Below are 11,232 nucleotides of genomic sequence, written 5' to 3'. Positions count from 1 at the left end.
GACAGCTAAGGAACAAATATGAATTCCTCCTCTCCTATGTGACCTCAAACAAATTGTTTCTCATTCTGAGCTTCCAGATTTTTAAAGTGGAAAAGAAAAAACCAAGATAATATCTACATTGCAATTTATTTTTGAAAATGAGGCAATGTATACAGAAGCTAGAGCCTGGTATACAGCAAGCACTTGGGAAATCATTTTTACTATCATGGGTTGTCTTTTATGGGACTTTTAATATTTCCTTTTTCTATAAGCCTGGCAAGTTCCTTTTTTAAAATAAAAGTAATTGTGGAGGCTCACCCCAAGCTTACTCCAACCTTTGTCTTCTTTCCTGGCTACAGCCTGACACATTGAGGCTGCATTTCCCAGCATCCCTTATAAGTCATGTGTCCTCAGATGATTGCTTTCTGACAATGGGGTGTGAATAGAAAGCCTCCCATCTATAATAGCTCTTCTCATTATTAGGAACTCAATGTATACAATGTCATTATTTTTAGTTATATATAAGCCTGTGTGTGGGTGTGTGCATGTGAGTGTAAGTGCATACAGTGGCCAGAGATATTCCAGCCTCTTGGAGCTGGGCTTGTGGTATGAACTGCCTTATGTGGGTGCTGGGAACCTAACTCAGGTCCTCTAAAAGAGCAGTAGACACATATTTTCTTATGGGGCTGGAGAGATGGCTTAGAGGTTAAGCTTTGTCTACTTTTCTGGAGAACCTAGGTTTGATTCCAAGCACCCACATGGTGGCTCAAAACTGACTGTAACTCCAGTTCCAGGGGATCTAACATCCTCCCTGAACATTGATTGCATATACATGATGCAAATACATGCAAGCAGACAAAACACCCATGAGCTAAAGAGAAAAAAAGAAAAAATTAAATATTTTATTCATTTTATTATTTCATGTGTATGGCTGTTTGCCTTTTTATTTATCTAGACTCTGAAGGTATTGTTTTTATACTCCCTTCTGATGTGTTAGACTAGAGAGGGCACTTATAGGCAGAGTATATAAAGCATAGGGCTTGTTTATATGGGAGGTGAGGCTTTGTAGCTGGTGAAATATTTGTACCATACTCCTATTTTATTCAACCTTGGATTTAACTTCTTCATGTTATTACCAATGAGGCTATATAACCACAGAATTACCCAATAAAATCAAAAGAAGACATTGACCATATGTAATCCAAATTTTCTTTAAAATTTCTGTTTTAGTTACTTTTCTGTTGCTGTCATAAAATACCATGACTAAAAGTGACTTAGAGAAGGAAGAGTTTGATTGGGGTTCCAGAGGCATAGGAGTGCATCATGGCCCAGAGGTGTGGCATCAGGCAGGCATGGTGGTTGGACCAGGAAGCTAAGAGCTCCCATCCTTAGACTTAAACTTGAAGCAGAAAGACTGTCCCAGCTAGTTTTATGTCAAACTGACCCAAGGTAGACTAATCTGAGAGGAGGGAACTTAAGTTAAGAAAAATGCCTCCATAAGATCCAACTATAGGACATTCTCTTAATTAGCGATTGGTGAGGGTAGGCCTGGGCCCAACCCATTTGTGGTTGGTGCCATCCCTGGGATGATGGTCCTGGGTACTATAAGAAAGAGGACTGTGCAATCCCAATGTGTATGACATTGGGGAGAGAATCTTTGAAGACTTTGGAGCCAGAGAGTTATCTGACTAATTTTACAAAGATCCAGTGTTTACCCAACAAAGTTAAGAGAAAGTGGGGAAGGAAGGTATCCTCCACAGAGGACAGTTGAGGAATGATCAGGACAGCCTAGGACCAACTTTTATCTGTTGATTCAAGAAAGTCATTGTGAAGTCTCAGGGAATGCAGGAGAATTGAGACATCTAAGGCTTTCAAATTGTGGAGTCCAGTTGTTTTTGGTCAGGTAGGGGAAGGTACCTTGGAACACTCTGACATTCTAATTTTAATAGCTGGCTGCTTCACAATCATCACTGAGACTGAGGCTTACTCTGTACGCCCATGCCCTGACCAATAAAGGAAAATCTCAGACTTCTTCCATCCATTACAGTTCTGTTCAAACCCAGTCACGTGGTTCCTGAGACTTGTTTGGGCCCTGTATTCTACTAGAATAGCAGAAGTCTTCCCCATAAAAGAAACAATTACAAAGACTAAATCGCAGGTCAGTAGTATTTGGTGTGTGTGTGTGTGTGTGTGTGTGTGTGTGTGTGTGTGTGTGTGTGTATTCCTAGCAGGCTTAATTGCAATAACATTTATATCACATAATATAGTGCACTGAGGTTGTAATTTTCCTATCATCTAAATTGCAGGCTGAAAATTGTGTTAAGGAAGGACTGTAGAAAATGAATTGCTGCTTTTGAAATGACTACTTTTAAATGACAATGTGACTGGCAAATGAATGCTAGAGACAGGAGGACAGTTTATATTCAATGGCAGTCAGCTGTACCCCAGTACATTTTAACTGTAACCATCTCATACTATTTGTGTTTTCAATCTATAACTAGCATCTGTTCTACCTAGAAAATTACTTTCCTATTTAATATTTCATTACCTTTGAAAAGCTAATAGCAGCTATTGCTGAAATCATGATCTAGAAAGCTCACCCTGACCTTTTCTTTTAGACTCTCCTGTTGGGTGGGACTGGGATGGTTGTGATGATCCAGAACTCTGGTGCAAATCAAATTGGTCCCCACTAATTTTTTTGCAAGTCATGAAATAAGCAAATGAAAGAAAACTCAATACCTTAAGCTTCTCGGGCATTTCTTGCTCATCAAACAGTGACAATTAAGAACTGAACTTACTGGTGAACAGGCTTGATAGTAGTGAAGGTGGGTACTGGGTACAAACCCTATCCTGTCAATGACTCCAACATCCACCACATGGTTTTAGCATGCAACATATCCCATCCAAGCTTCAGCTTCCACCTCTGTAAAATGGATATACTAACCAAACAAGAGTAAAGCAGTGTTGTCTATAAAACACATCTGGTGACATCCTCAGGCACACAAGGTCCTATTGTCATCATTATTCTTCTGGATGACTTTAGAGTAGAATTTAGGTGGCAGAACAAGTCCAGATCACTGCCTCTTTAAAGGCCTCCAATGTCAATGCTTTCAGAGATGCCCCTGCTAAAGTGTCCCAGAAAATGCAGAGCTGCCCACACCCTGAACAAAGGAAGGCTTCCTATTGCAGATCCCTTCTGTTGCACCTAGTCATTGCCATCGTAGGAAGACTTATCTGTATGTCCTTCAGGGCCAGATGCTGCAGACCCATGCTACTTCACCTCTAGTTTTATTTGTAGTGCTGGGAACCGCCTTGCACATACCAGGTATCTGCTCGTCATAGCCTTTGCGGTTTTGAGATAAAATTGTTCGACATTGCTCAAATTGGTTTTGAATATACTGTATAGCCCAGGAGCATACTGCATAGGCCAGGCTAGCCTTAGACTCATGATTTAATCTTGGTCATCCTTTATTAGCTGTGTTATAACCCACCTTAGCTGGAAAACTCATGCCACCAAAACCTCCGAGGAGCAAACCATTCTCTTCATCTGTCTTGGCTGAGAGGCCTGTTAACTATTACTGTGGTGCTTAACACAGTTGTCAACAGACTTGGATGCTTCATGTTGGGAGCAGGGACTGGAGTGAGTAATGCAGTTAACAGAAACAAGACAGACTGCCTCAGCAAGGTGGGGTGAGGCCTGGCTCCCTGAAACTGGCCTTCACAGGCTTACTAAGGGATGAATATTTCCTCCCTCTCTCCCCCCTCACAACATACATACATACTTGAATAAAAAGCAAATAAACATAAGACCTTCAAAATAAATAAGGTGGGACAACCAAATAATTTTGGAAAAATAATAAAATTGGAGCCATGTCTTAACAACACTTCAGGGTTTGAATGAGAATGCCCCCCCCCCACAACCAGGCTCATGTATTTGAAGCATGATTCCTAGTTCGTAGAACTATTTGAGGAGGATTAGGAAGTGTGGCCCTGTTTGAGTAGGTGTGGCCTTATTGGAGGAGGTTTGTACTGGGGGGGGGGACAGACTTTGAGGCTTTAAAAGCCTATGCCAGGCTAAGTCTCGTGCTCTTGGTTGCCTGAAAATTGCTGATCAGAGGAGAACTCTCAGCTATTGCTCCAACACCATGCCCGCAGGCTGCCACGCTTCCTGTCATGATGATCATGGACAAACCTTCTGAAACTTAAGCAAGTCCCCAACCAAATGCTTTATTTTATAACTTGCCTTGGTCACAGCATCTCCTCACAGCAATAGAATAAGACAATATATACAAGGAAAATTTCCAAGTGAATTAGTCTAAAATTTAGAATTAAAATGTTAAAAATGATAGACTTGTGAGGCTGAGGCAGAAGGATCACAGTTCGAGTTCAGTCTGGGCTGTGTGTAGAGGTCCAGGCAAGCCTGGGATACATGGCACAGCAGTACATCAAAGCGGGCAAGGGAGTAAAAGACACTCAAATATGTATAACAAACACATTAAAGAGGAATTCTAAATGTTCCTCAAAATCTAGAAGCAACAGAGGAAGAGATTGACAAATGTAAGTAGAATAATAAATAAAAATATTCATAAGTTTATCTGGTAGAATATAAGTATTTTCAACATATATCACAAGGGCTCCTACCTCCCCCAGAGAGAGACTTCTTAATAGCTGCAAGGGGAAAAAGCAGCATTGCCTAGAACACAAGAAAGAGACAAGAACAGGCAGTTACAATAGCTCTTGCATGTTTGAAAACCTGCTCAACCTCATCATTATTGAGACACCTGCTAATGGAAAGCAGAGACCATTTGTCTATATGATTAGGAAACACTGTGGGACTGTTTGTGATAGGGATACCTTCCTATGCACTGACGAGAACTCAGACAGCCATGATTCTCAGAGCTTAACAACAGTTAACGAGACTGCTTGTGCAAATGCCCAGGCATACAGAGTTTAGGAACTGACTCTAAAGACACACCTTTCATGACATAAAAATATTCAGGCAAAAGGCAGTTCATTGCAGGATTGTTTATACTTGTAAAATATTAAAAACCATCTAAAGGAGAGTATTCTTTTCTTACTGTAGATTTTGAAAATTAAAATGTAATCACATTATTTTCCATATATATATATGCACGCTGAGTCTATTACTTGTATGTATATGATTTCAGGGATGACCACTTGGTATTGGATAACCAATTAGGGGGCTCACCCCTGGGAAAGACTTTCTCTGGCTTTCAGCATGAGCTGTCTGATGTTCTGTGTTTGGGGCTTGGGCTTCACAAGATTTTCCCCTTCTATGTTAGCATGACTTTTAGTGCACTTCTTCAGGTCTTTTGTTTTAAGAAGCCATATTGTTGAGGTATCATGGGTAGAGCTGCCCTATTTCTAGGAGGTGCAATCTCCCAGCAGACTTCTTGGTCCTCTAGCTCCTACAACCTTTTTATCTCTTCTGTGGTGTCACCTGCATCTTGGGTTTAGGAGTTGTATTGTGGCCAGACACCCTATGATTAGTTGTTCTCTGCATTTTGACTGGTTGTGGTTTTCTCTAGCAATCTCTGTTGCAGAGAGAAGTCTCTTTGATTAGGAATGAGAGCTACACTTGCCTGTGGATATAAGGTCAAATATTTAGAATGCAGTTAGTATCAGCAGTAGGTTCTTCTCTAAGATCCCAGACCTCCCTAGCCCCAGGTAGATGGTTAGGTTTTCATTATCAGGCATGGATTCCCTCCTGTTAAGCAGGTCTTCAGTCCAATTAGAGAGCTATTGGTCACTGCCAAGATGTGAGTGCCACCCCTGCACTCTTAGGATCATTCTGCAATACTTGTTATTGTGGCTTATCACAGACAGGTAGGACTATTGCTTGCTTTCCTCCATTGGAAGCTTGCATAGCACCATGAGAGCTAGTAGAGGGAGATATCTTAACAAACCATGGCGTTGCCATAAATGGGGCCCTAGGCAGCTATGAAAATGCTGAGGTAGATGTCATATGAACTGATATGGAATGTGTTTCTACTGTTCAGTGGGAAAGAACAATGAAAAGGACTACCTTTAGAGAGTAGAAAACTTGTGTTTATACAATTTTGTATAACCAGAGAATAAATGAGAATCCAACAAGATTGACTGTCTCCAAGGAACAGCGTAGAACAGAATGGAAAAGAGGATGGGATAGGAATGGAGTGGGAATGGTGAGGGGGTGGACTTCTCAGCCATGTTAAATTATGTACTCGGAAGGACTTTCAATGTACTACATGGGAAAACCCTAAAACGAAAGGTAAACAGAAGCAAACTGCACTTCAGTTGAACAGAAGAACCACAGGATGGCTGGCAAATCCAAACCTGTCTCAGTCTGGAGTGCTTTATTTCCTCAGAGCCTCCTCAGCATGGGCAAGGGCACTTTTGTGCAAAAAGAACCCTGGAGAGACAAGGGAAACCTGGTAGAATTGAGCTTTTTAAATGATCCTTCAAAGCTCTTACAGAAAATGTCTTTATGGGTTCTTAGCATAGGAGCAACTTGAAGTGGGTTTAGTGTTAAGGATAATAAACAGGAGGGCAAAGATCTCACCAGACATTTGGTTGCTAACTAAGAGTGACACCAAGAGTACACAGACTTATACAGATAGGGCCTCATGTAGCCCAGGATGGCTTCCAATTCCCTATGTAGCTGAGGATGACCTTGAATCTCTGGTCTTCCTGTTCTTCCTAAGCACTGGATTTACAGGTCTGCACCACCACAGTCCTCAGAACTGGAGATAAAAACCCAGGGCTTTGTGCATGCTGGGGATGAACTCTATCACCAGATGTGTACTCCAGCCCAATATAGAAATACTTTGAAAAGGTATGCTCTCTCTCTCTCTCTCTCTCTCTCTCTCTCTCTCTCTCTCTCTCTCTCTCTCTCTCTCTCTCTCCCCTCTCTCTCTCTCTCTCTCTCTGTGTATGTGTATGTGTGTGTGTGTACATACATACAGATGCCCACAAAGACCAGAAGAGGGTGTCAGATTCCCTGGAGCTGGTTACCAGCAGTTCAAAGCTGCCTGAAATGGTAATGGGGAGCTGAAGTGGTCCTTTGGAAGGACCACCGATCCATCTCTCCAGCCCCATACAGATACTGTCTTTGCTGTGCAGAATCCATGGATGTGAATCCAGCATACTGAAAGAATGATTCCACCACAAAATAGAATCCTGGAAGGGAAGAACTGTCTAAAGAGACACCAAACAAGAGCATCAACGAGTGTTCCTTATCCTCCAATTGCAGTTCTGCCAACAGATATTTCCTGGGTACCTATTATGTGCCCAGCACAATTAATTGCTCCAAGAGTATGGAGGACAAGGCTCTCATGGAGGGAGAGCATGAACAAGGAAATGAGACAGATTTCAATATCAGGAAGGTGTCCCCAGGTCAGCAGAGTAGGGCAGAGGTTAACTTCAGAAAGTCTGCCTCACATAGGGGGTATTTGGGTTAAAGGTTAAGACGGAAAAGAACCATGGGAAAATACAGAGGAAAAGTGCAAATGCAAAAACTCTGGAGTGGGACCAACCTTGGGGCATTTGAGAAATGGGAAGAAACCCAACTAAATAAGAAGGATCCCAGCATGAAGATAAGTACAAGTGTGTTATAAATTAACAGGCCCACTTTGATTACGCTATATTCTTTAGAAGACAGACCAAATTCTATTCAGGTTCCCTGAACCTGAAAATTGTGTTTTCTCATCATAAAAATTCTTACACCTAATGATAAAACTTAGAAAGAGTATAATGAAAAACCTTTATTTTCCACTTTATCTGTCCTGGCTTAGCTGCTTCCTCGGAGGTTGCCAGGTGAGAAGAGAGGAAGTAAGCCTAATGTTTTAAAAATGCCATCCTGGGTAGGGAGAGAGGGCTCAGGGGCTAAGGGCACTGGCTGCTCTTCCAGAGGATCAGATTTTAGTCCCAGTACACACATGGAAGCTAGCAATGGCTCTAAACTAGTTCCAGGAACTCCAAAGCCCTCTTCTAGCTTCTGTGGTGTCCACAATGCCCAGACATACATGCAGACAAACACCAATACCCATAAAAAACAACGAATTAATAAAAAGCATATGCCATCACCTATGAAGAATGCTGTTTTTCCAAGTGACTGGGAGAAAGCTACTCTATGTTGATGGAACTCTTTGAACTCTTTGAGGAAGGAAGGTTTGAAAGTTTAAGTTTTGCCCAATTTAGTGTCCCGTTGAAATCATGGGGCTCAAGTGGCTTCCTGAGATGACAGGCAAGAGGGCAAAGATGACGACTCTCTCTTGAGAAAGAGAATCTAGTATGCAGCATCTATGGTGGTTAGCTTTCCGTCACAGTGACAAAATAAATGACAATCAGTTTATAGGAAAGTGGCACATTGTTTCAAAAGTTTTAATCCTTGGTCACTTGGCTATGTGAGGCTGAGGTGGTGAAGCAAAGCTACTCATCTGTGCTGCTGGGGACCTCAGGGAAAGAAGGGGGCTGGGGACAAAATATAGTCCACAAGGGCAAGTCCTCAAGGATTCACTTCTGACAACTAAACTCCACTTCCTAAAATTTCGCTTACTTTCTAATCACCCATTATGGATTCATCTGCTGATGAAATCAAGTCCCCATCTCTGAACAGAGCTGCACTGGGGACCATGCTTTTAGTGCATGAGTCCTTGATGGCTATTTTAGGTCAGAACCATGACCTTGCCCCAGTTAGTAAAGCAGTAGGTCTGGGGCTTCACAGCTTTGCTTGAAGAGCCTGGTCCAGAGAAATCAAATCATGGGGGTCATTTTCTGCACGAGCTCACCTTCTCCTTCTGTAAGTGGTATCTGGGCAGCACCCTGCCGACAACAAAATGCCCAGGAAGAAATATTAAGTTCACATAATGTGTACATGGTTGCAAGGTTACTGGACAGCTGAGGGCACTGCCACCTCCTGTGAGGGGCTCAGAGGCTCATTCCTGTCCCACTGTATGGATTGTTCCAAGAGAGGAGAGGAAGGGAGGGAGGGAAGAGGAGGGTAGGGAAGAGATCATGGAGATGAAAGGGGAGAGACTACCTCTCTCTCTGATTAGAAGTGAGAAAGAGAGAGAGGCAGGGCCTCAAACATTGTGTGCTTTTGCCAGGGTAAAAAGCGCATGTCCACTCACCCCACACGCATGGGAACTTGTATGGTGGCACTCTTTCAAATTGGAAAGGAAACAATTAAACCCAAGTCTATTTCATTTGATTTATTGTTTGTGTTTGTGTTTTTGTTTTTAGAGACAGGGGTTCTCTGTGTAACAGTCCTGGCTGTCTTGGAACTCACTTCGTAGACCAGGCTGGCCTCCAACTCACAAAGATCTGCCTGCCTCTGCCTCCTGAGTAGTGGAATTAAAGGCATGGGTCACCACTGCTAGGCTGACTTTTAAAAAAATAGAGTGTTATCAAGCATCCGCTGCCAACAATGTCAGAGCTCAGCCTCTTGTGTCTGGTTGGGGTTCAAGTGTCCAACCTGTGCAGAGTCATCTCTAGGAAGGCCAGTGGCTTTGTCTGTGGCTATGCACTTCTGCCTCTGGTACTTCCTTCCTATCCCACCCATCCCCACCTTTTCTTCTCATAGTAAACATTTTCCTGTTCAAGTACGACTGGGTTTAAATGTATCAATAAAAGTCCCTGTATCCTTCTGGATATAGTGACAATTAAAATACAGGGAAATTTCTCTGGGGAAGCCAAGTCTTCAGGTCCTGTGGGTGTGTGTTCTACCTTAGTATGCCTTCAAAGGAAGTGTTTGCTTTAAAGGGAAAAGAAAACCAAAACATACCAGAAAGGGTTTGATGAGTAGGTTTGAGCAGGTTTGGTTCCCAGTTACAGCAGTCCTTACAATCTTAAGGAATGTAAAAAGGAATCTGGATGTCCTAGGGTTTGTTTTGAGCATCTATCAAAATAAATGGCTTTAAACATAGTACAAATGGATAGATGTATTTTTTTGTAACATAAGAGGTTTCTCTGCTTTGAATATCATAATTTCTTCTGAGAAAGAAAAACATGTAGCTAATAATGAGTTGGTCACCAAGCCCCTTCTTCCACAAGGATCTGAGTTCCTGCCTGATACCCCACTGAGAGTCATGTCATCACTCAGAATGATCCTGTGGGTCCCAGTAACCCAAGTGACCTTTCCCTGGTTCACACATATACACAACACACACACACACACACACACACACACACACTCGATCACTCTGATAGATGCAAACATGTCCTTATTCACACATGCGCCAACTCTCATGCATGTCCATATGTGCTTACACATGATTACTCATTCATACTTTCATACACACAGTAGCTGCACTTACACAATGTGCTTATTCATATACATAGATGCTCCCCCATGTGCTAACACTCGTTTGTACCACACTCACACACATGCTCGTACACATACTAACACATTATTGTTTACATATGTATTCATACTCTTCTATGCTCTCAAACATTCACAGCCACACATGCACAATTCATCCATACACACTTTCACAAACATCCCAACACACTCACATAAATGCACACAATCACACGTACTCTCCCATACTCTGTTGCATATCCATGTGTACACCCATACACCCATACACATATTCACACACTCACATAAACACTCATATATACTAGTCATCACAGACAGTTCACAAGCTGCCACACATTTTTACACACTCGCTTACCTTTTCTTCAGGAATATGAGTCCCAGCTTCTGAAGGTCCCTCAGCTTGGTGAGCAATGATAAAATTCCAAGCCAAGCCAAGGAGGCTGGGGGTTTCTAAGCACAGGAGGATTAAGTCCTCACCCTGTTTGCCTCAGTTACCCAGTCTGGGGCAGTGCCTGGTCTGGTCTAATGACTAAGGGCTACTCATGTCACCCCTAAAGAGCTGGGCTCTGCAGATAAGGGCTTGGGAGTTGGGGACGCCAGAACAGGACCAGGGACCAGCTTTCAGAGCTGGAAGACAGCTGAGCAGGATTTTGAGACATGATAGATGTCTTGCAGTCCTCATCCTCCATCCGCAGAGGGTCATAAGGCCAGGTTGGTATTTAGTTACTGGTAATGATCTTGTTAGGGGTGTGAATAGGCCACCTCCCTCCAAGACATTCAGCCCTGCCAACAGGCCTCCCCACCCACCTCTGCCTCCCCTGTGTGGCCTTACACAGGGCATGAACTGTGATTAACAGACTCCCTGTGTTTAATAATGTGCAAAACAGCACTGAACAAGAAATGTTGAGGACAATCAGACGGGGACATTGGCA

The sequence above is a fragment of the Phodopus roborovskii genome, unplaced genomic scaffold (assembly GCF_943737965.1).
Source record: "Phodopus roborovskii unplaced genomic scaffold, PHOROB, whole genome shotgun sequence".
In the NCBI taxonomy this organism is placed as follows: Eukaryota; Metazoa; Chordata; class Mammalia; order Rodentia; family Cricetidae; genus Phodopus; species Phodopus roborovskii.
Note: the sequence above shows the minus strand (reverse complement) of the source record.